Below are 24,605 nucleotides of genomic sequence, written 5' to 3'. Positions count from 1 at the left end.
ATATTTGACTTGTCTCATCCATGTTTATTAAGGAAGTAAACACTCATTAGTGTTTACTTCCACAGGTGGGATTTGCCAGTCCAACTTGCATGAGGCTTGAAGGTGCTGTCAGTCTAATAAGCCTCCCCACTCAATAATTTTTTTTCATTATCTGTTCACCAAGACCCGCTTATAAATTTACGGTTAAAAAATCTGGTAAAATTTAGATAAGTAGGACTTATGTGCTACAAAGCCTTTTCTACCTAGGCTGATAGCATGGCTTCATAAACCTGATTCAAGATGTTGTCTCTGGAAGAAACATTCTACATAATTACCAACTGATTGTACAAAACCACCTCAGAATGGCAATTTTAGGTAAAGAGCTGTCCGCATCCAAATGAATAAAACGAAATAATCCTGTTTGAGAGGCACCCCAGTTACATTTTGCTTCTCATGACTTAGCAATGTGGCACTATTTAAGCATTCAATGAGTGTGCCATAAACTGCTTTTATAGAAAAGACGTCTCAAAACATTGTTTTTGTCCTTTGAGGCTGAACTCGATTTCACACTTACTCATTTGAGGACTGGAATCAGGGCCTCCTGAGAGCAAAAATCTGTTTTACTTGTTTGTATTTGCAACACCTAGGCTGGAGCTTTGAGTGTGGTGGGTAGATCAAAAGCTGTTTAATTGGTAGGTAGTACAACAGACCCCAAAGATGTCTAACCTATAGGTATTTAATACTATTGGAGCCTATCTCAGCGGGAAGTGAATAAAACAATACAACTTAGGGTCTTAACATCACCACTTAGGGTCTTCCCACCACCACATCCTGGGGATTAGAACATGGGTTCTTCCACCAACAGCCTGAAATAGCACTGCAGCTGCAGTGAGGGGGTGCAACACATGTACTGGCAAGTGTTGCCAGCAAATGCTACTTCCGCCCCCCACTCTCAGCCCACTGGGCAGGGCAGCCATCTGGGGGAAGACTGTGGCAGGGGGTTGGGCTTAGAAATGGCTTCCTAGGTGGCTGATTTGCCATGATTTACTGCAAGCCACTGGCTTTAAAAGAGTTGTACTGCAGGTAGTTCATAGTCATGCACCTCCTGTGCAAAATCCTGATCAGGGGGCCACAGCCTGCCTTCCTGAAAATCCTACAAGCTTGATCCCCTATCAAGTCAAATCTGGCTAATCTTTGAATAGCTTTACAAAACTGGCTCACTGGGCCCAGTGTGGTGGCTCATGCCTGTAATCCCAGCACTTTGGGAGGCTGGGACGGGTAGATCACGGGGTCAGGAGTTCGAGACCAGCCTGGCCAACATTGTGAAACTCCGTCTCTACTAAAAATACAAAAATTAGCGGGGCATGGAGGCGCACACCTGTAATCCCAGCTACTCGGAAGGCTGAGGCAGGAGAACTGCCTGAACCCGGGAGGCGGAGGTTGCAGTGAGCAGAGATCATGCCATTGCATTCCAGCCTAGGTGACAGGGTGAGACTCCCTCTAAAACAAAGAAACAAACAAAAACAGAAACAAAAAAAAACTGGCTCACCTTGTTTTCAAGTGTTGACATAAACTAACAGTCAAAAGTATCACTCAATCTTTTATAAAAAATAAGTGAAATCAGTGCTGTGCCCCTCCAAGGAACCATGCGACAGTATGTTCAGTTGAGCACAAGTTCCTTGCAGGAACAGTTGCTGGCAGAAGGGCTGTGTCTACAGCCCATGGGGAACCAAGGACAATTTTCCCATTCAGTAGGGAGCGTCCCTCAGCCTTGATCTTCAACATTTCTTCTCTTCCCTAATCTGTTCTCTCATTTCATTTCTTGGCTCACAGAATTTCATTCTTGCCTTAATGGGTTTCATTTTTAACGTCTGTCTGGCTGTAACCTACTTTGAATTCTTTATGAAGTAGGCAAGATCTGCATAGCAAATTAATTTTTCAGGACCCACTTCTTATCGTCACAGAATTATGAATGGGAAATAATAGATGAAAAACACAGACATGATCAACTGAACATAGCATTTATTAAGGTCAGGATGCATGAATAGACTCTTCTTAACAGAAAGATAATTCAACAGCAATCAATTTATAGAATTTAGAGCAGTACTACATTTCAGCAAAATGGAACTGAGAACGTTAGATAAATTATAGTAATTTGTTTTTTAAAATCCATTAAACTATCTCTTACCTCTGCAATAACGTATCATACACGCAGTTAAAGAAGTTAGTAGGGAAAAACACGATCTTCCTTCCCCATTCTCCGCCCATCCATCTTCCAGGAAACCACAGGCTGCTGCCGCCCAGACTTGGCATGAGACTTCGAGGCTGCTGCTTTTCCCCCTACATCATAACCGATTTCAAATGGTGCTAGACAAAAACAGACTCTGAACACCAGGAGAAATCGGTCAGCCTGTGTAAGAGATGGGCCAGTGGTGCTCCCAGGGTCTGCACCTCGACAGTCCAGGTGGCAAGTCTGATTTCGGGTGCCCCGCAACTGACGCTGAATACTCCAGGGCATCCTCTAAGAGCAGACTGACGGTGCTGATGTGGACAAAATGGTCCTCCAGGTGTACTGCCCTCTCCCCTGCCCCATGACAACCAATACCCAATACATTGTTATCCAACAGAATATGACAACTGCCACACTCAAAGGCCCTACCAACACATTCATGCTGGTAACGGCTGCTAGAAGTCAACAGAAATAGCATCACGACCTCTGTCCCTGCTCAAGCCACTGTATTTATTTTAAACACAACCCCCTTCCCTACTGTCACTCTCCCAAAACCCAACAAACTCAAGAGTGTATTTTGCTCTTCAAGTTCTTCCCTGGACTTCTCGAACAGACTCAAGTGGCAGGAGGAGAGGAGCCAGTCCCATGAGCAGCAGTTCCTCTGCAGTCCACCCTTGGCTGTGCTGCAATTCTTACTCCTAAAACACTGATTTCAAATGGTGCTAGATACAAAGATGGAAAAATCTAAGCCACCATGTGAAACCAGCTTCCAGAAGAAGAGGCTCTCAATGAAGAAAGAAGGGAGATTCAATCGGAAGACCCAGCCTCTGCCCTGAGGAGAAATGTCTTCTTGCAGTTCTACTTGTGATACGACACAGTGCTCCATGGGAAAGGCACAAAGGAGGTTACACAGTGCTGCGCAAAGCAACATGGAAGTCACAGCGGATGCTTCAAATAGATGAGAGCAATACAAAACTCATTAATTCTAGGTTAATTCTATTTAACTTCACACCAGTCACCATAAGTTATTATATATAATGAAAGAAAATAGCCAAAATTATCATTAAAATACATTAATATTTACATTCATACTGCCCTGCATTTGTATAGTATTTCACAGTACACAAAGTGTTTCCAGATACATTCTCTTACTTCATCAGGACACAAGCACCCTATCTGCCTGTGGAATGAAGCTCCAGCTGCTACACCGAGGTGAGTTCCAACCTGGGCCAGGGCGACTCTTCTATGTGTCTTATTTGAGAAGAGCATGCGTTCCTCCTTCCCACCTCATCTGTAAGTATCAGAACATTCAAACATGACCCCGTTAATCTGCAATCTTATTTAACCTCTGATGTGACTTAAACTGGTACCCTATAATTATATTAAGCAGATAATCCTCTAACATAAGAATTGAGTTTTATTTTCAAAATCTGCTTGAAAATAAGATTTGCACACTGTATTCCAAATTAGATTTCCCATCTCCTTACAGCATCATCTTTTTTGGTTGTCTGAAGCTAAGAAAATACGTGTATTTCCTCTGATACCATAACCAAGAGAAAAGAGACAGAGTAGAAACTGTGTATTTTAGGTTCCCTACCAATTATTCCGGCCTCCAGATACAGGCTTATAATTTTTATGGTTCCTGGAACTAACAGTATGTGTTGCTAGAAGGAGAAGTAAGAAATAGAACTTGAACATCAAAAGTTGTGGTATTTAATTCTCACAACAGTCGTATGGGGCAGGTATTTTTCCAATTTTTGCAGAAGAAATTCATCCTTAATGAGGCTAAATAACTTGTCTGCAGTCACACAATCAATAAATGCAGATCCCAGGTCTAACTCCAAAGACTGCGTTTCCTCCCTTGTACCCACTGCAGCCCGCTCCATAACTTGACTATCATCTCATTTTGTTCTTGAACTTCATTAAGAACAAAATAGGGTGGGTGGGCCAGGAAACTCCTAGGTGATACTTCTGCACTGATTGGGATCATACTGACTACATAACACGTTATACTTAGGCAGAGACAGGAGCACGATCTGGGTTCTGCGAAGCCTGGGTGGTCTGAGGCAGCTTGCTTTGTTCTCCTGCTTCTCTAGCTCCTCTGCCATCTTTCCCCAGCATGGCTGTGGCTGTGGGAAAGACGCCGAAGATGAACCTGCAACAAGCGATTCTGACACCAGCGCTAGGCTCTACAGCCCATGGTGGGACTTGCCCGCCTCAGTCACAGGTGGGAGAGCCGGGGCAGATATGCACACAAGGGCTCTCAGTGATGACAACTGCAGCCAACACCTGGGGCTTGTTAACCAGGTTAACAGCCAGGGTTGTAAGGTCAGGAGTGAGTGTTTAAGGACAGTTATTACTGAGAGTCCAAATCCTGTAAAATGAGAGGATTTGATGAGATTCTCACTTTTCCGCTTTTCATTTTAGCCACTCTTCCTTATCAACTTCTAGTTACCAGTATCCACAAACCCCCTCCTATGAGCCCTCACACAGGTGTTCCGCGGTGATCAGAAAGCACTTCCCTCCATTGCAAGGCCCTGCTTAAGCTGTTGTCTCTTCTGGAATACTCTCCTTCCCCCTCCCTTAGCTACCACCCCTCAGCCCCGCCCCCACCCATCACCACTCCAGGGAACTTCAGTCATCCTCCCCTCAGCTCAGGAAAGCCTCCCTGAGTCTAACCCAGCTTGCTAGAAGGTTAAGTGGTCCTCGCCAGCCTCAAGTTCTTTCCTTCAGTAGCCACTTATCTCACTTGGTCATCAGTGTGATTATTTAACGTCTCTCCTGCTACCCGTAAGGGACCATTCGAAGTCCAGCAGAGGGGCTGTGTATAGCAGGGGGCCACTGCCACTGAGGGAGTTAACAGAAGCCCGAGTCTGGGTCCCCGCTCCTGGATTCTAAAATTTAACTCTTAACTCTCTGGAAGAAGAGATAAGAAGCCATTAACAATGCATCACGTAATTAAACACTCTAAAAGAAGTGGAGAAAAAAATCACGTTAGTATTGAAATCCTTTGCCTTTCCAATTCCACTGGATAAAAGGGGTCCTTCACGTCTCAGCCCTCCCAACAGAACCAGTTTTCTCCTCTCAGAGTTAGCTGAGCAATGACTCTTCGCTGAAACAAGCTGGTGGCTGTTGCCTACTAGGAAGCAGCCAGTTAGTTTGACAAGGGCTGGAAGGGGCTTGCTCTCCTTGGCACCATGCCTGAAGGCCACCTAGACCTGTAAGAAGGCAGCCCATGAAAACTCCAGCCTGCTGCCATCCAAGGAGGGTGACGGGTTTTACCCACCTCAGCCTAATGACTCCAAACAAACTGGCCGAAGGTGAAAGGGTTGGCATGGCTGTCTGGGGAGGAAAACCACCCACCCAGGAGGGTGGGTATGTCAGTCTTGTGAGTGCTGCCATGCAGGGAAAAGGTGTGGGAGCTATACTCCAGCCTGGTCCATTTCTGTCCCCACATTCTACCTGGAGGCTTCTCCTCCTCACACCAGGGCATTCATCTGCCTGGGCACACAGAGAATCAGAACACAATGGTTTTAATACCTGCTTGGCCCCAACTCTGAGAACAGGGACCTGCCACTTGCCCTGAATGGGCCTCAGTGTCTTCACATGTAAAGAGAGGAGGCTGAGGTAGGCTGCTCAGAGGGCTCGGGCAGGAAACCTGAGACAGAGAAGTGGTAACAGCAGGCAGCAGAAATACAGTGTCCTGGAGAGGCTATATTTTGTCTAAACGCATGCAAAATCAGACACATTAAAATAGCCCTAGCCAGGTGTGATGGCACACACCTGTAGTCCCAGCTACTCAGGAGGCTGAGGCATGAGAACTGCTTGAGCCTGGCAGGCAGAGGTTGCAGCAAGCTGATATTGTGCCACTGCGCTCCAGCCTGGGCTACAGAGTGAAACCCTGTCTCAAACCAAAACCAAAACCAAAACCCGTGCAGGCCAAACACATCTGAGGGTTAAATACAATCTATAGGCTGTTGGTTAAAAACAGTTTGGAGATGCAAAGATAGCTTCTGCTTCATTCTGTAAATGATGCTTTGTCTTTAAAGCCTAGCATGGTACCTAAAAAATAACACTGGAGGAAAACGGAAGGTGAAGGAATCCTCGTTTCTGAAATCTACAAGCAAACCCACTGAACAAACAGACACTGGCCCCCAGTTGCCTAACCCTGCTTGCTTGTGCTGCGCTACCACACTGTGTGCAAATCCAGAACGTGGGAAGGTTCTGCCAAGGCAGCGCTGGGTGCTGAGTCACAGCTACTTACGTGACTGATGTGTGTTCCAGCCAGATGGGGGGAGCCGGAAGCCAAGCCCAGATGGCCATCTTCTTTCCTCTGGGAATGCTGATTTCAGGGCTCCTGGCAGTAAGGAAGAGCTCATCTTGGTGAGAGAGGGGCCTGGGGAAGGCTCTTTTGTAAAAGGGGAATGCCTTGCCCTCAAGAGACAGTCCCAGGCCACTGCATGTATAAACTGAAAGGGCAGCCCAGCTTCCTGTCATTCTAGGCAGCAGCCTGGACACTCTGTCTTGAGCTGCCGGGGTGGGGGCTGTGAATCAGAGGGAAGGGTGATAAAAGGAAGGGTATACACATGAGGGGCCAAGCGTGGGCAGGAGGGAGCATGGAGTTACTGGCTGGCCCAAAGTCCCCAGAAACCTCCATTAGGCTCTTTCTTTCCGGCAGGGTGGCCTTCAAAGGAGGACTCAGAACCCAGGGACCACTGCATTTCCCAGGCCCTGAGCCCCAGTGTGGGAATCACATCCTCCAAACCCACAGTGACCCTCAAACTGCTACTCGGGTAACAACGCAAGAAGTAACAGCCTTCCAAGCCTATGTGGACCCAGTATCAGTTTTTCTGGTTTCCCCTAGGTCAGAGGTACGGAAGTCTATGTTCCTAGGCAGCTGCACTCCTAAAAGTTCAGTTTTCCGTCCATCCCTTAACACTACTGACAAAAACCCTAGACTCAGTCCAGGCACGGGGCCCCTGGGTCGGGATTGCTGGCTGGATGGGAGGATGCACCAAGGTTACTCTGCCCCTGGGATGAGCTGGGGGGAGAGCAAAAGACAGTGGAGGGCAAAAGGAAGGAGGAGGAGTGGAATGAAGACTGGGGCTCGGGTGTCTCCATGTCCCCCCAGTAGAAGGGCTCAGCTCTGGCAGAGAAGGATAGGCATGGCCCGGAACTGCTTTCAAGGAAGCTAGTGCTTTCCGCAAGAGGAAAAATGAGCATACCAATGGTCTATTACACAAACACAATGCCCACCACAGAGTTCACGGGTCCAAACCAATGCAGATCCAAAGGCAAACCACCAACTCTGCTCCCTGGTCATTCCTAAATCATCTGCTTGACTCAGTGAAGATGGACTCAAAAGTGAAACCACAGTCTCAGGTGAAATCTAACTCTGGAGGTAGGGAAGGAGACGCCCCAAAGCCCAGCTTCCACACCTCCCCAAGGCAGAGCTGGTGACCTCCTCCTTCAGCCACCAAGAAGAAGTAACTAACAGACGCAGTATCCTACCAGGCACCACATTCACAAGACGGCATGGCTGCTCTCGCTGGGAGAAGCACATTCCTGTTCCCAAGAGCTCCTCCAGAGGCATGCCCCAGCCTCTACAGCACAGCCTGTGCTCCTCCCTGGAGGGAGAGCACAGCATCTCAAAGGAGAGAGCATTTCAACAAGTCAAACACCCTCCCCAGAGCAGAGCACAGCCCGAGGGGGGCACGAGGAAGCCCAGGGTGCTTCCTGAACTAACCTCTGAGTGGCAGTTCTCCCCAGTACCTGGGCACACACTTGGTCCACACACATGGACTGGGCACACCCTGTGACATGACGTGGTTCCACTTCTCTAATAGAAGGGAAGGAGGCTGGGCCAGACAGAGGGTAGGTTTGAGTCCAAAGCCAACTGCGAGCCCACTTTCTCTCCTTCTCCTTTGGCTGGCCCAGCTGGTAGCTGCACCTATGGTGCTATTCCAGCCTCATTCTGCTATCAGGACCTCTGTCTGCCAGGCTCAAGAACAGTGAGCAGCAGGAGAAGGGAGGAGGAGGAAAGAGGAGAAAGGAGGGAGGAGAGAGGAGGAAGGAGGGAGGAGAGAGGAGGAAGGAGGGTAAGAGGGAGGGAGGGGCTCGGGAGAAGAGGTGGAGGAGGAAGTTTCACAGTCTAGTGCATTCCCATCAGATCAGAGAGAGGGGAACATATGCAACTTCCCTTTGCAAGCGTTTCTCTGCCCCCTCCTTTTGTTTCGGTTCCTTCCCCTCTGGCCTGGGGATGGCGCCGCTAGTGGGCTATGCAGGGGCAGGCGCCCAGGTACCCAGCCAACTGGGCTCTCGCCCGGCTCCATCTCAGGCCTGGCATGCTCCCTCGGGCCATTACCCGGCATGCCCTTCTCCTTGTCAGGGAGGCCGCGCCCTCTTGTTTTCAAAGTTTTATAACAGTATTGTTTGTTGTCCAGCAGATTAAATTCTTTGGAGGCTGGGGAGTGGGGGGAGGGTGAGTGAAAGAGAGGAGGGAAAAGAGAAAAGGAGAGAAAATACAAATAACTTCTATTAGGCCCAAAAGATTAAATGAGTTCACTTAACACAAAGTCCACCTGTCTTGAGAGAGGCTAGTGGCCAGGGGCCTGGGTTCCCCTCTTCTCTGTCTGGGCTTGTCGTCTCTGGCCCCCTAGCAGGGTACGTACAGTCTCAAACTTCCAACACCACTCCTCAGGTCAAGGTGAAAAGCAGTACCAGCTAATAAGATTGGAAGACGCACGTGTGAGCACCACCCTCCAAGCAGGACACATGACGTGGGGTCGAGCAGGTCCCTGCAAGGACACCCTTGACTCTCATCTCAGGCATCGGGCCGAAACAGTACAGGGCTACGGGGGAAGGGCGTCTGCAGGCAGCTGCCAGAGCCCTTGTCTCAGAGATGGCTGGTCCCTGCTGTAAGCCAGTGGTTTGTTTACACTTGAAATCAAAGTCACACATTCATTGATGCCAATGACACTGGAAGAACTGTACCCCAAGGAAATAACACAACTGCATAAATAAATATTCATGTAGACCTAAGGAATAAGAAAGAGTGGGAAATAGGAATGAAAAGAGACAAAAAGTCAATATAAAATAAGCATGATCTTACAGACAGGGCTCATTTCACCATCCTCAGCCTTTCAGGACTTTCATGCTAAATCTGTAGGTGGTGATGACACAAAACAATATATGATTTTCCACATTTAATACAACTCTCATTTAGCCAGTAACGGATTTATTTCAGACTCTGGGTTACCGCTAAATAGTAGGCCCATTTGAACACATCCCTGTGTCTTTAGTATAGCATGCAACATGGCTCCCAGAGTTGTGGGCCTGCCCCGGGATGTTCCTCTCCCACTTCCTACCTTCTTCCCAGCAAACTACGTCTGGCCCTGCGTCCTCTACATGGCCCTCCTCCCTCCGCATCATAGGATTAGAGCAGCTCAGGGCTCTTTCCTGGAAAAGATGAGGGACAACATGCCTTTCTCTTTTTTTATATGCAAATAACACCAGTTCCTTAAGATCAGTGCCAGAAGTTCTCTCTGCAAAGAGAAACAAGGTAAAAGTTCCAGACTGGATGCCTACACTGGTGTACCCTGCCCATGCATCCCCTCAATTCCATCCAGCTTGGGCCTGTCTTGAAGGCAGATGGGAAAGATGGAGAGAAACGCCTGCTCTAGATCCTGGCACCCAGACCTCATGCTGTTCCAGGGACCATCTCAAAGTATCACAGACTCTGGACTGGGAGGATCCTGTGGAGGACACCCAGTCTCCTACCTCAAATAAAGAAGCTTCATCTTTCCTCAGGAATCATCAGCAGAGGTGATGTACAGTTCTCCCAGAAGTCTAGCCCAAATCACTCTCCTTGCTGCAATTTCTGCCCATTCTCTTTTCCATCCTTCAAGTGAACAGAATGAACTGGGTCCAACATGTGTCCAACATGACAAATCTTCACACATGAAGCTACAGAGGGCTTTATCCACTAAAACAATTCCGCTGTGGATTCCCCATCACAGGGTTTCTGTATGAGCCAAGGATGTATTCCGGAAATACAAAAGGACAGACATTCAGAGACACATATGCATGCTGCCCTGTCCAGCCTCAATCGCCCTAAAGGAATATCCCCAGAAAAAGTCTAAACCATCGTGGCTAAATCAGCTGTAAATAAAGATAAACCATTATTTCGCCCTTCATACACATTCCAGGTCTATTTAAACAAAGGTCACTCAGAGGGCTAACTGGCCAAGAAGTCCTGCTGTCCAATACTCCGCCTTAGCAGCCCTTATAAAGAGTGGGGGGTTACACTCTGCCTTTAAGGAAAACTGACACCCATGAGTTCTCTTACCCACCTTTCTCTCTGTGGGTAAGCCCTACTTTTTCAAGTCAATCATGTAGCAGACACTCAGTGCTGAAGCCAGTGTTTGTAGTCCCTTACTTTACATTGTACATTAGCCAAGGCTTCCAGCAGGCGCTGTACATTAGCCAGCAAACAGGTAGCATACACACAACATGCATGCTGGGCAAGGCTCAGGGCATCTCTTACAAATGTGTTGAAAAAATCGCAAAGACCCCACACTGGGCCTCATCTCTAAGCGAGCTGCACTCAGCAGGAGCATGCCTGTGTGCATAGGCATGAAGTGCCATACAGATGTGTCACAGTGGTTTGATGCATCACATATTCCAGAAGCTTCCAAATGCAGGAAACCTCTCCAAGAACACATGGTGAGTGGCTGGCTTCCCAGCCAAGAAGTGCAAGCCAGTTCTCACAAGAGCTCCAAGAAGCCTGAAGAATCAGAGAGTTGGAGGACCTGGACATGCTGAGGTTTCATTTCCCATTCAACATATAGAAAAGGAATCTCTAGGCCCTCTAAGGCCTTCAGAAATTAAGGAAACTGCCAAAGACTCCACTCCCCTACTCCTGTCGCTGACTCCACTCCCCTACTCCTGTCGCTGACTCCACTCCCCTACTCCTGTCGCTGACCCACTAGTCAGAACCCCAGGAAAATGACAGCTGAAGTCAGAGGACCTGGATGGGAGACCTGCGAGAAGCAGCTACAAGCAGTTAGATCTTGGCAGGATGGACTCTCTGGCTGAGTTTTACCAACGACAAGGATAAGACCACCTAACCTTCTCGGGGTTGTGTGAGGACCAAATGAGCCAGCAAGTGTGAAAAGAACTATGAGCTGACACGATGGTTATAACTCCATTCCTCTCTTGCCTGAGTCCTAGCCCAGATCGCTGTTTGCTATTCCATACTGGCAGTGGGGTGGCACTCAGCTATTATTAATCCCAGGTAAACATCCCACAAAGCGGCAAGCAGATAGTGTCTTGGAGAAATGTAGCTATTTTAAAACTCTACATTCTGCTTAGCAGATTGCATGATGTGCCCCCTCAGCCCCAGGGGCTCCTACCCACACAGCCTTGCAGAAGTGGTGTATGTCTGGGAGTAACACTGCCGTGGAGAAGCTAGGCCAGAGTCCTAGACACCCCTAGCCCCAGTCTGGCTGGGCCTGGGACCTTTGGCTTTCCTGCACGTGTTTTATTTTGCTATCTTTTTAAGAGTGACTCAAGACTAAAAAGCCAAAATGGAACCAGTGGCTCTGAGATTTTTTTAAAATTTTTTTCATTTTATTTTTAAATTAAATTTTTTAGTTAAGGGCCTCAAAAAACACATGAAAAGAGAAGGCTAAATATAAAGGAAAACTTCCTGACAGCAAGGGGCACAGACCCTCCCTCAACCCACAGCTGCATTCTCTCTCCAGGGTTTAGGGCCAGACAGGATGGAGCATCTTTCCTAGAGCAGGACAGCAAGCCCCCCAGCAGCTCCCACATAACCCCATCTCCAACAAGCCTCCCGGGAGAAGCCCGTAGCCACGTCCCCTGCCACCCAGTGGATCCTCATCAACACCTTCACAAAACCTCCAGCCCTCTGCTTCCACTTCTGGGAAGTTCTTTAAAATCTACCTCCTCCCACCCACCCCACCCTAATTCTGACTTTACCTCTTCAGCTGCTTTGAGACAGGTCATCAAGATCCCTCCCCTTCTCTTATGGAAACCTGGGCCTAGTTTTCCTCATCTTGAATTACTGGCTAAGGAAGATCTCCATGAACATTCAGGGAGGCCCCAGGATAAAGCTGGAACCTCCAAAGAGATTCTGGTTCCATCCCCTCATTTCACAGATAATGAAACTGGAGCCGAAAGGAAGAAAGTGAGTGAGTTTTTACCAACAAGAGCTAGGACCAGAATCAAGGTCTGCTGACTCCTCAACACAGAGCAATACAAACCCCACTTTCCTGACCCTCCTCCTCCCTGAGCACCCCCAACTACACTACTTCATCCCTGTGCAACTTCAGACCTCTGGCAGCAGATGGCAGTGTGTGCAGTCTGATGGGTCAGCTGTCCATGATCAGCCAAGGAACGAAGAATCACATGGCCTGACTCCGCAGGTCCGCTGTCTCTTCCACCAAGTAAACAAGTCCCGAGCCCTGGAGCTACATGCGCTGAACACATGACACATGCCTGCCCTGTCCCCAGCACCACCAACCTGCCTCTGCCTCTCAAGACACAGAGCTCAACCAAGCATCTGGCACAGGTCACTTCTCTATGCCCGGTGCCCATCCCTTCCCTATCGCGAGACCATTAACTCTGGGAACGGCTTGTCCTGGCAGGACAGGCTGAGTTCAGAACCAGCCCCCTGCAGGAACACTTGACCAGTGGCTCGGCAAAGATCTAACCTGCACGTTTCCCTGTGTTGCATGGCAAGTATGGGGCACAGTGGCCAGCCTGAGAAAAGAAGTCAGCTGATGCCTGGGAGGGCATGAGGCGGAAAGCCAACGGCAACCGTGGCAGACAGGAGAGAACCGGTCTGCTGGAGACCAAAGGCTTGACATCTACCCCACCTTGATCCCTGACTCATGACAAGTTCCTGTAAGCTATGGGGACCTTGGATGGATTTCCCTAGGAAAAAAGAGAGGGTTATTTTGTGCTGGTCCTAACTCCCTGAAGGAAAGCTCAATTGATGTGGCTGCAGGTGGCTGAGCTCCTAAGTCTCTAGATTCCTCTGACCATCATCTGGATTCTCCTCCTTATGTGTGTGGGGGTCCCCCTTTTCATCCCCACACAATCTCCATATATGTCTATCCTGTACATTTTTGAATTCTTTTTAAAAATCATTATTAGCGGTGTCTCTCCACACTAGAATGTATGCCCCAGGAAAGCGGAAACTTGACTTTGTCGAGTTCTGCATCTCCATCGCCTGGCACGGCCCCTGGCATATAGCAGAGGCTCCATACACAGCAGCAGACGCCATGTACTGGCCTTACTCAGCTCTGCCTGTCCACGGCTACCAAAGGGCATTTGCGTCTGCCCTGCCTCCCCCAAAAGGAATGTGGCACAACTGTCCCCAGTGACTGGAAAGTTCCTCTGGGTGTCTGCCTTTTCGCTCTAGTTCACATCAGTCGTCTGAGGATCTTAGTTCACAAAAATGTCTGACTTCAGCCCAAAAGAGTAAGGAGAACGTAGAGGCTTTGGAATAAGAAGTGCATGCATTTAAATCTCAATAACCTCACTTACCAAATACATAATCTTGGGTTAAGTCACTTAATCAGTTTCTTTAACTATAAAAGGGAAGTGACCCCTATGTCATATGGTTGTTCTGAGGATGAAATCAGATAAGGAGAGGAGGGTCCTTAAAAAAGGTCAGTTTCCCTTGGACCAAAAACTCTGATGCCCATCTCATAACTTCATGCCTCATTACAGACCCTGATGGGGGCACCATCCTGCCTTCAGTATCAGACACTCAGATGCAAATCCTTCACAGGAGATACATCCATCCATCCTGGGCCACGACAGGCAGCCCTGGCTGAGCACTGGACTTGTCCTCCCACACCTTCCTGGACTTGCTCCTGTGATCTAACCACACATAACCACCTTCCCACGTGGCTCTATCTGCCCCCATATCCCCATTCCATCCCCACAGGCTTGACACTATGGTACTGGGCTCCGCACAGGCCATGGGGCCCCGGAGGTGTTCTCTGGCTTTATCAGCCCATGAGCAGCTCTTGGGGAAGGAGCCAGCAAGAAAGCAAACTCAGTCCATGCTTTCCTCACAGTCACTCCAAGTCTCAGAAAAGCAAAGCAAAATGAAGGCCTCCCACAGACAGCCAGCTGGTGGGAAACGGTGGTATCTCTTACATATATCAAAGGGAGATAACATGCCCAAAAAAGTGACCAGCACAAGGTACAGATCCTCTCTAAAGCTGTGGCTGCAGCCTTAGGGACACTCAAGCCGGGGGACAGAGCCAAGATATGAATTAAACAATTCACAGAGCTGACCGGACCAGGATTCAATGGAATAGAGAAGGTGCTGACCAATCAGGGCCCCTGGCAGGGCCTGTCCCTCACAACTCCCAGCCAAGCCATACCACCTCGGCTCCAGAGCCACCAGCTCTGTTAACGTCTGCTAGATCCCGGATGGAAAGGCCCAATGCTGCCTCCTGGCTCCCAGACCTCAGAAATTCAAAAGTCAAGGAAAAAGGTGCCAGATATGCCGGCCCCTCTCTCAGGGGATACCAATTGTTCTGCTATCCTCATTGGCAACACACAATGCCCCATGTCATGTGTGTAGAACCCAAGCTGGTGAGCAAGGAGGAAAAGAACCAGATGAGGGACAAAAATAGGAAAATCAGCAGGGAAGCACCAATCCCAATTCTGGAAACATCAGAGGCCACAGAGATAACTGCATGACCAGGAGCAAAACCAACCTCCCCTTTACTTCCCACCCTGGTTTTCCCAATCTAACCAAGGACAGGGCTATTTGTGGGAGTGGGGGTCACGAAGAGCTATGCCCAGGGATGCACTGCACATGTGAGGGCTGAGACTCCCAAGCACAGCCAGCAGCAACGTCTGGCTCCAGCCCTACAGCCAGGGCTGGCCAGACTCTAGCCAATACTTCTTGAGGGACTTGGCTCTCTCCTTTTAGTCTCCCCAGCTACACCCAAGTCGATATCTCTCCACTCCAACAACCCCTGCCATCCCTCACTGCAGTACTGCTGGAGGGCTGAGAACTGTCAGGGTCCTTGAAGGAAGAGACACCAGATTCTTCCAAACAGCCCTGGATCCCTCAGGCTGCTCACAGCCAACCTAGAGACTCATCTCAAATGGAGAGAGGAGAAGAAAAAAATAACAGGAAGCAGAATTGGCTAGTCTTCCCTGGATAGCAACGGGAGCAGCTTAGGAAGAGGAACCCCCCATTCCCACTGAAACATATAAGCAGAGAGGCACAACCACTGCGTGGCCAGAGGTAGGATCCCATAGGTACCTCCGAAAATTACCCAGCATAATTCCTTTCATCTTTAGAGCCCAGACCAATCTGCTGTTGGCTAATTTCAACTGGCTTTACTGGCCAAGAATGCTGTAGTCATCTACTCGATAGGAGAGAGACTTTCAAGTGATGTGCGGGCACCGAGAGTCTGCTTCGTGAATTGTATCAATGATGCCACTGACCTCCCCGATTCTGCAGGCCATCATCATTTTTCATTTTTAATCACCACTGCTATTACTGTGACCGGCAACAAGTGAGGCAGAAAAAAAGCATTTCTTTGTCAACTTCCTAGAGATGCTTTGCAATGCCTTACTGGACCAGGGTTTTTTTTGTTTTTTTTGTTTTTAAGGCAAAGGTAATGAAGGCCTGGAGGAAGAAAGTGGCTCATTCAAAGAAACTCCAAAATTAGGGAGAGTCCCAAAGCCCACTGCTCAGCCCAGTCCAAACTCTAGACCACCAACCTAGACTAAGCCCCATCAAGGCAAAATGTGTCTAGAGTTAAGACAGGCTATCCACTGAGACTACACAGGGCAGAGAATCCCCAGGCACCAGGAAGGCTCCCAGGATTATGGAGGGGTTAAACCCAGAACCTCCTGCTGGATGCTGGAGCCAAGGAGAGTTTCTATTCAGCTACTGTGGGAGGCCCAAATGCTCTGCCAACTGCCACACCCAGCAACACTACCCAGTTATCTCCCACACGTCCGCACAACCCGACCACTTCAGCTGCCCATCCTGCCCCCAACCCTGTGCTGGTTACTAACCCCATTCACAGAAAAGCCAGAAGGAGGAGAATGCAAAAAAGAGAACAATTGTTTGGGAGATTCTGAATGGAGACGTCTGAGGATTCCCCAACGGAATAAGAAAATGGTGTTCATGGGAAGGAAGGAGAATGGGGAAGGCTGGAGGGAGCAGCCCACACTGGACTTACCTGGGAGGCAGAGAGTGGTTAAATCCTATATCCTTGCTGCATCCAGTTTCCAGTAAGCAGCCTGGTGATGATTCACTGACAAGACTGGAGTCATGTGACATCAGTCAGCACTTGTGGTCACAAAACCACAAAAATTGGTGGCTCAACAGCACCTATGAGAGGAAAGAGGGGAGTATCCAACCCACCCTGCCCTGACCCAGCCAGCACAACATGCTCACCCACCACCAAAACTCCTCCAGAGGACAGCTGAGCCCTCTCTGCCCAACTGGAGCCAGATCTCCAGACACTCCAAACAGGGGTAAGGATGAAGAGTAGACATAGATCCAGGATGCCAATCACTGTGTTTGCCCTCATATATCCTAAAGAAAATCAAAGGGAGGAGGAAGTGGTAGAGGAAGGCAGGGAATGCAAGAGGTCCGAAAGAAGGAAGACATCCTTGGGCAAAGCATGGCAAACAGGAAACCAGGAAGAGAAAGCGGAGGCTGGTCTTTGACGCAGGGCACAACTGTACCTTCAGCCATGTCACATGTCCCTAGCTTCTCTCCCTCTAAGCTCAATATTCATTGGAGAGTTATCAGCCCCTCCTGGCCCTCATCCCACATCAGCACCTTCATCTAGCATGACCTTCCAATCTATCAGCATCTGAAACACAGGAGGAAAGCAAGCAGCTCTGAACCAGACAGACAGACACAGATATATACACACACACACACACACACACACACATATACACACCTTCCCAGAATAAAAGGCCCTTGGAGATGGCTCATGCTCTCTAGGTTCTGGTTCTCTGATAGAAGTGCTCCACTCCCACAGGGGAGGGCAGACATGTCTGATAAGAATTGCTTAGCACAATGCTATATATAGTCTAGGTTCCTACCAGCCTGGAGATGTGGAGCTAGAACTTGGCAGAGAACCATGCTAGGTGCTGGCAAGGACCATCCTCCCGCTGCCAGCCAATGGGGAGCCTCATTTCCCGGCTGGGGGCCGTGAGGGCACACAGGGTCCTTCCAGGCAGCCCATTAACACTCCGCACTGAGGGACACAGGCGGTTGGCTCTGTTTTAGGGAAAATCAACTGCTCCCAAATGTGAGGGGGATGTGTGGGGGCTGAACAGCAAATTCTAGCTTCTCTGCAGCTATCCAGTAGCATGAGAAAATCAATCTAGTCCTCTCTTCTGGAGGACTAAGGGCGGGGTGTGTGGGAGAAGAATGGAGAAGGCATAGCAGGTGGCTGGGCTCAATAAACATCTATCCATTTCTGATGTTCGAAGAAATAAAGGAATGTAAAAGAATGCAGATGAATACTTACTGCAGAGAGCGGGGCTGCCAGGCATCTCCTTTTTTTGTTCCAAATACATGCAAGTGAGCCACTCTATCCGGCAGTATGATGGCTGTCTCCGGCACACTGGCACCATCCTCAGCTGAGCCTGAGTCGCCAAGAGGTTGTCACCCACTCACAGAGCAAGCTGCGCTCTCCTGAGTCCTCTGTGAGGAAGAAGAGAAAGGAAGACAGGTGGGCTCAGCTCAGAGAGCCAACCAGGCAATGAAGTGAGCAGATCCCAACCAGAGTCCCATCTGGGGTTAGTACGTGGCTCTGGGATCATGACCCTCACCTGCTGTCCACCAGCCAATGAAAGAAGCAAGACAATGTTGGGCAAAATGACATGGGACCTATGTCCTGGAGAAAGGCCAGTGACAGAGGGTACAGGGTCTGATGAAGGAGGACCTGTTTATCACCTCTTTCAGAAAACGAACCTGAGGGACCACAGAGCTGCCTGAAGCCCGAAATCCAGGCTCTTATCGTATATACAGCTTGGGACAAAGAAAATGAGACACGAAAGGTTCCAACGTCCATATACATAAACAATCTTTTTAGGTTAAGCTGCTCTCTACTTGGGTGCAAAACATGACATGAAGGGCCTGTGTCTGCCTTTGCACTCTGAGTGGGGATGGCTAGTTCTCATTCCCTGCCGGGCTTAACTCTCTCATGTGACCTCGGTCACATCTCCCTGCCCCGCTCTGGCTCCCAAGGCCCAGGAGCCACTCCTACCAGAGATCCCAAATGAGTCACCCTGGGAGGTCCTTGGAGAGAAGAGGAGGTGCTCAGTGGCAAATGTCACTGCTAGCATCATCCGTGGGAAAGCATGAGACTGAAAAACAGTATCCAGCGAAAGGAAGGAGGGGACGCGGGCCAGGCTGTCCCTCATCCTCATACACAACTGTCTGCCCCTCTGCCCCACGTTCCCGCTGCGGTGGTAGAGGAGAGAAAGGAGAGGACGGCTGGGCCGGCATTCAGTGGCAGTAGAGGTGCATCTTTGCTCTCCGTCGCAAGAAGGCGGGGCGGGGCGGGGCGCGGGGATCACGCGCCTATAGCGCAAGATTGCGGTATCGAGAAAAGTCTAGAACACACAGCCGCCATGATGACGCAAACAAAATTAAAAGGGTCAAGAACTCAAGGCCCCCTCTTTCACCTAAGAAGAAAATGAAGAAGATGAAGAGGAGAAGGGAAGCTCTGATTTGGGTCAATATGGAAAAGGGAGGCTGATGGAGGCTGCCCAAGAGCCGGCCTTTAGCTTAGTGACGGTGATGCGGATCCGCCATCTTGAAACGCCGCCCGGCAGAGGACTCTGAAGACGCCACAGCCCTACCAGGGCCACTTCTCTGGGGGTACAGGTGCGCCCGCATTCACTGACGTTGGCCTGGCCCACCCCCACCCCAAGAAGCGAACAGCCCTTTATTCAAGGCAATGACCACCAAGACCATCACAAACAGAACTACAGTGAAAAATCCCAGAGGACTTTCTGGGCCCTAGGACGATGTCCGTCATCTGGGACTAGTGGGAAGAACTCAAAAAGTGACCCTATTTGCCAAGCTCATCTAATAACACACACAGCTATTATTTTCTTTACAGACTCTAAAATACAAGGGTTCCCAGAGCCCTGCTGAGTTACCTGGTGTCGCCCCCATCCTGAAGCCCGGGCAGTGGCCGCCTTCTCTGTCCAGCCCTCCCTGAAAATGACCACCGGCTAAGGATCAGCTCAGAGCCCCGGGCTGTTTTTGCAGCTTTCATGTTGACAGAACATCCTGGCCACTCTGCTGAGAGCTCCATCTCCCGGCTCCCGATACACTGAGTCATCTTCCAAAGAGGAAAAAAACAACAAAGCAGCCGTCATCAGGGTCCCCATTGCCGTCGACTGACGACTCACTGGCTGTCGTCACTCTCTGCTCCGCGGCCCCCGAATCGGTAACAAGGGGCTTCAGGGTCCCCAGCTCCCCTCCCATGGGACGCAGCAGCATCAGGAAGCAGGCAGCCACTGCTGAGATTCAGAAAGAAGGGAAACTAACTGGCATCAAAAGACTCCCGGGAAAGCTCACTGACCCTCCCTCTGCTGTCGCCAGTCCCCACCACTCCATGCCACAGCATGTTCCTGATGCAGAAGTAAAGGGGTATTTACGCTAGGTGGGGGACAGTACCTCCTTTGCAGGCTTGAGGTGGGCAATGCCTAGGTTACCTCCTCCGTGCCCCTGCTGTGACACCACTTAGGGCACAGGAGCTCCTGTCTCCCCCATTTCTTCTCTACCCCTCTGCTACACTGCCATTTTAAGTCCCTGATAAACCACTGGACAGGGATGGGAATGTATCTGCTGCCAATATATTAGACATTTCTGTATAACAGTTGTAGTAGCTCCATCTCACTGAACGAGGACATGAAAACTTAAGAGAAATCATATGACTTGTCTGAAGTCACTCAGCTAAGAAGAAGCAGGATCACAATGAAAACCTAGGTCTGTCGAAGTCCAGTGTCTCTGCTCCCTGCTCTCTAATTCTGGAGCTTATTCTGGCTTTGAAGATGCTATATCCCACTCCACCTCTCCCTCCTCTTGTACGAGGAAGGCAACTAGGATAACTGAGTCAGTTAATCCATCAATTTCAGCTGCAAGAAAAAAGTCATCATCTTGAGTGAACCTGACTGCAAAGGAAGAGGAGAAAGTTAATGACAGTGCCAAGGAACAGCTAAGGGACCCAGACCATGGACATAAGACTGACCATCCAAACTCCGTCAGAGCATTAGGGACTTACAAAATTCCTTAAATAGACAAATTTTGGGGATCTACTTCATAACAGGCATCTTGTTAACACCAAGAATTCAGAGAGGAAAAATGTAAAGGCTTTGGAAGACCAGGGTTCTAGTCATGACCAGGCCACTTAGTAGCCATGGGATGCTCCCCACAGGGCTATGGAAAGAAAGAAATGAAGTAACTGCAGGGAAAGTGTCTAACATGGTATCTGTTAAACAGAAGGCACCAAATAGGTATTTGTTTTCCTTCTCCTTTCTCTAGACTCCCTCCTGGAGCTCCCAATGTGATAGGTGACATAAGACTTATACACAAAGAATAACAACACAACAAAAGTACCATAAAAAGGGACAGATTATATTGAAGTTTGGCCGAAGGGGCAAGGGTGGTTATGAGAACTGCTTCTTGCAAAGGAAATCAGGAGAGGTCCATGGAGAAAGTGAGACTCCCACAGGTGGATGCAGAGGAGAGGAGGCATGGAAAACATCACTGGTGAAAACAGATAGGAAAAGCAAGAAAAGGAAGTTGCCTGGTTTTGTTGGAACCTGTGGTCCACCAAGAGAAACTGAGAGAAGCAAGGCTGTACAGGAAACCTAAGGCCAGTTATGGACAGCATTGGGCATCACGCTAAAGGGAAGGAATTTTACTCTGGGAATGATGAGAAACCATTTTAAGTTTCTGAGCAAGAAAGACAAGATGGCCGCTGCACGCAGAAGGGCCTGAAGAGAGGGGGAATGGGCAGCGGGGAGCCTCACAAGAGGACTACAGCTGGAACCATGGCACTGGCAGGGGGCATGGAGGAGAAACAGAAGACAAACAGTAAGCAGACAGGACCATCCGAACAGATCCTCAACGCTGCCATGTACCTCACTTCCCTGTCCCCACAGGGAGGCTGCTGGAGACAGAGCCTATTTGGGGAACACAAACCACGGGTCTGACACGTCTGAGATGAGCTGCTGAGCCTCTGCCTCCACTCTCATTCAGACACTCGGCTTTTCCGAACTACTCCAAGCATCAGGCTGATGAGGACATGGGAAACCCACGCTCTGGCAAAGCCAGGCCCAGGTGGTGTACCCCTACCCAGATGTCTTCCACCTGAATCCCCACCCAGGACTGTGTCCAAGGGTGGGACTGGGCGGCTCTGCCCCTGGAGCCACCTTCACTGCGGCAGCCACCACTGTGCCCGCCTCTGCTGTGCTTTTGCCCCCCCTTCCCCTCCTCCGTCATAGCCCCCGCCCCCCCGCCCACTCTGCGGAACTGGCACAGCAGGACAGAAAAACCAACGCCACCATGTCGGAGACCAGCAGAAATGGCTCCAAAATGGCAGCTCATCAGAGGAGTCCAGAAAGATCATAAACCCACCCAGGAAAAGGAGGGGAAGCCAGTGACAAGGGGAGTAAACTGTCAAAACTACCTCCCAACCAAGCCCCCCATAATCATCATGTCTTTTCCTTCAGAAACATCCTCTCAAAAATCAGACGGGACATGAGTGAAAGAAGGGTGCCACTCCCTCCACCAGAAAGGCCCTAGGGGTCATAGGTGGTATGGGGCACTCAGAAGGATGTTCTGTAGCCTCTTCCCCAAGATGAGGCTAGAAAATCACCACTTTTGTCCTCAAGCTTAGCTCCTGCCAGTAACTAGACAAAAGTTAGCCCTCCCAGGGATTGGAGACCTTCACTGCTCCCCAATCAGACCCTCCCCAGCTCTATGGGCCCTGGGGAGCAAGAAGGTAGGGTTGCAAGGAAGGGCCGAGAAGGCGCGTGCCATGCCCTCAGTTATGTAATAAGAAGGGCGGTGCTCGTCCTAGGCCAGAGACCCAGGGCGCACTGCGCTTCCAGATGCGCAGTCACGGGTGGGGGCCACTGCGCATGGCGCAGGTCTTGGTAAACCCCCTCCCCACAAATGTGAGACCTGCGACAAAGACAGGTTAGAGAGCCGGGACCCCGATTTTTCGAGGCCTCCCTCCCCCAACCAAAGGCGAACAGCCTGCTGCCCTAGTTTTATTCTGATTCTCCTCATTCCCTAGACTGACAAACCTTTCTAACCCAGGGCCTCCAAACCTCCCGTCTCCCGCTGACTTTTCTGGAAATTCCACCAAATACGCAGTTTCCAAGCAGTTTCCTGGGGTCAGTCCCCCATCCTCACCTTTCCAAGCACCACGTAGTAGTAGCTTCCAGAAGGCAGATCTTTCCCATACTGGGCTCAGCTCACAACTGGCTCCTAAGGGCCTCTGGACAGCCCCGGACGTCAATGCAAATCTGTTGTCCCCAGGGAGTAGCCCAGAGTCAGCAGGAAGCCCAGGGTGGTGGCAGTATCAGCAGCAGCAGCTCTGCCCTACCTTGCCCATGCGTTTCCAGGGGAGCCAAGAATTATTTTGCCGCAACACCGAGGTGTGGCTGATTGGAAAATTTCCTTTTCCAACACCAAACTACAGAATAAGTATTTTCTTCCAATTTGGTCAACCCTCTGCATACCCATCTCCCTAGGATTCTTCCCTCTAAATAAAAAGTTTTGGGAGCCCCGAGCTCTTCCTCCTTATAGTGCGTGAAATTTTAAAAGGCATAGGAAGAGGCTTCAACTGGGCAGTCAAAAGCAGGCATAGACACAGGAGCCTACGCACACCCCTAAAGAGATTTTAGAAAGCTGCTGGGCTTCTCCCCGCTCCCCTTTAAGCAAGTGAAATGCAAATTCAGATTTGATACCTTGCCCTGAGCCAATCAAAAAAAGCTTTTCACCTGCCATTGGCCCACCCACCAATCAGAGGAAGTGTCTGGAGGGAGAGCCCTCCCCTGGCCAATGGAAGGCCAGCTCAGTCACTTAGTTAATGATGCAGCAGTACAGGGAAGGCCATCACATGTGAACTGGAAGGGAGCCAACATGGAGACACAGAGAGCGCAAGGTAAACAACTTTCCAACGCCAAAAGGATGACATTTAATCTCTAAATGCTAGCTTCCCTTCTCAGCTCATCCTTAACCCCTCTCAGCTGGCCACAGAGACCCCAGGAGTCTCACTACCTGTCCCCATAGAGCTCCTAACCAGATGCAACAGTGACTGCGTCACCATTCCCCACTTTTCCCAACTACGCAGTGACAAACCTACCAGCTTTACCCCACTTCTCCCAGCCCACACCCCACCTTGGCCACTCGGCTCCCCACCAGCCTCAGATTCCCAGGGCCAGACCTTCCAATAAGACAATCCCTGGGAAAAAACTGTCCCTCTGTCTTCCTTTTGGCACTTCTCACTCTCCTACCTTCCACACAAGACCTGCACGGACAGACAGATGGACGCTGACACCCAAACAACTTGGAGAACCAGTCTGTCTGTCCACTAGAAGGAAATAGGGTAAAGGCTGGGAGGTCAGGTGGGAAGCAGGGGATGGTTCACTCCTCTCTCCTCTACCCTGGTCAGGCTTGAGCAGCTGACACTAGGGAAAAGAAATTAAAGTGGGAAGAAACCCTCCCTCAGGAGAAATAAATAGCAAAAATCGAGAAAGAAGGTGAGAAAGACAGAGCACCCACATACACAGAGACAGCGCCCCTGATCCCAGCAAATACATACGTGGGGGAAGAAGGGGGTTACGCCATCAAGTCCTGAAGCCCGTCGGACCACCCATCGTCGCCTGCGCAGACCCAAATCTCGGTCCCGCCGTAAGGTGCCGCAGTCCCGAATGTTCCAGAATTTGGTCCCATCAAACCTTCCACTGTTGCCCCGCAACCTCTTGCTCCCACCCCTGCCCCCCACCACCACCCCACCTCCTCCCCGCGGGAACCGCCCGTGCCACCTTGCGTGTCATCTCCTAGCCTAGGCTACCCAGAGGCCTCTGGCCCCGACAGATCTCTGAACACTCAGCAAGTGAGCTGGCAGAACCTGGTGCCCGGTGTTGCTATGACTTGTTTCTTGATTTCTCTCTCTCTCTCTGCTGCAGCACGGCTGTTGCTAGCAGACCTATCGACGGAGCTTGCTTGCTCGCTCGCTCTCTCACTCTCTCCCTCTCTCTCTCTCTCTCTCTCTGAGCTCTGTGACGCAGATCTAAATTCTCCAGTCTGCTCCTTGTGTTGCAAGAG

At 49.9% G+C, this 24,605-nt stretch overlaps 1 long non-coding RNA gene across 2 annotated transcripts; it reads right to left on the bottom strand.

The window, feature by feature from the left end:
- Positions 1–1,983: 1,983 nt before the first annotated feature.
- LOC117075402 lies at positions 1,984–24,089 on the bottom strand. 2 transcript variants are annotated; one of them, XR_004433984.1, is made up of 3 exons: positions 19,415–24,089; positions 17,773–17,948; positions 1,984–16,613 (listed from the first exon to the last, which is right to left on the bottom strand). It is a non-coding gene; the product is annotated as an uncharacterized LOC117075402 (long non-coding RNA). The 2 variants fall into 2 exon arrangements; XR_004433983.1 differs by having other exon boundaries at positions 17,773–24,089.
- Positions 24,090–24,605: the final 516 nt, after the last annotated feature.

This window comes from Trachypithecus francoisi, unplaced genomic scaffold, assembly GCF_009764315.1.
Source record: "Trachypithecus francoisi isolate TF-2019V2 unplaced genomic scaffold, Tfra_2.0 Lachesis_group5, whole genome shotgun sequence".
NCBI classification, from domain to species: domain Eukaryota; kingdom Metazoa; phylum Chordata; class Mammalia; order Primates; family Cercopithecidae; genus Trachypithecus; species Trachypithecus francoisi.
Note: the sequence above shows the minus strand (reverse complement) of the source record. Positions and strands in the feature narration are given on the sequence as shown.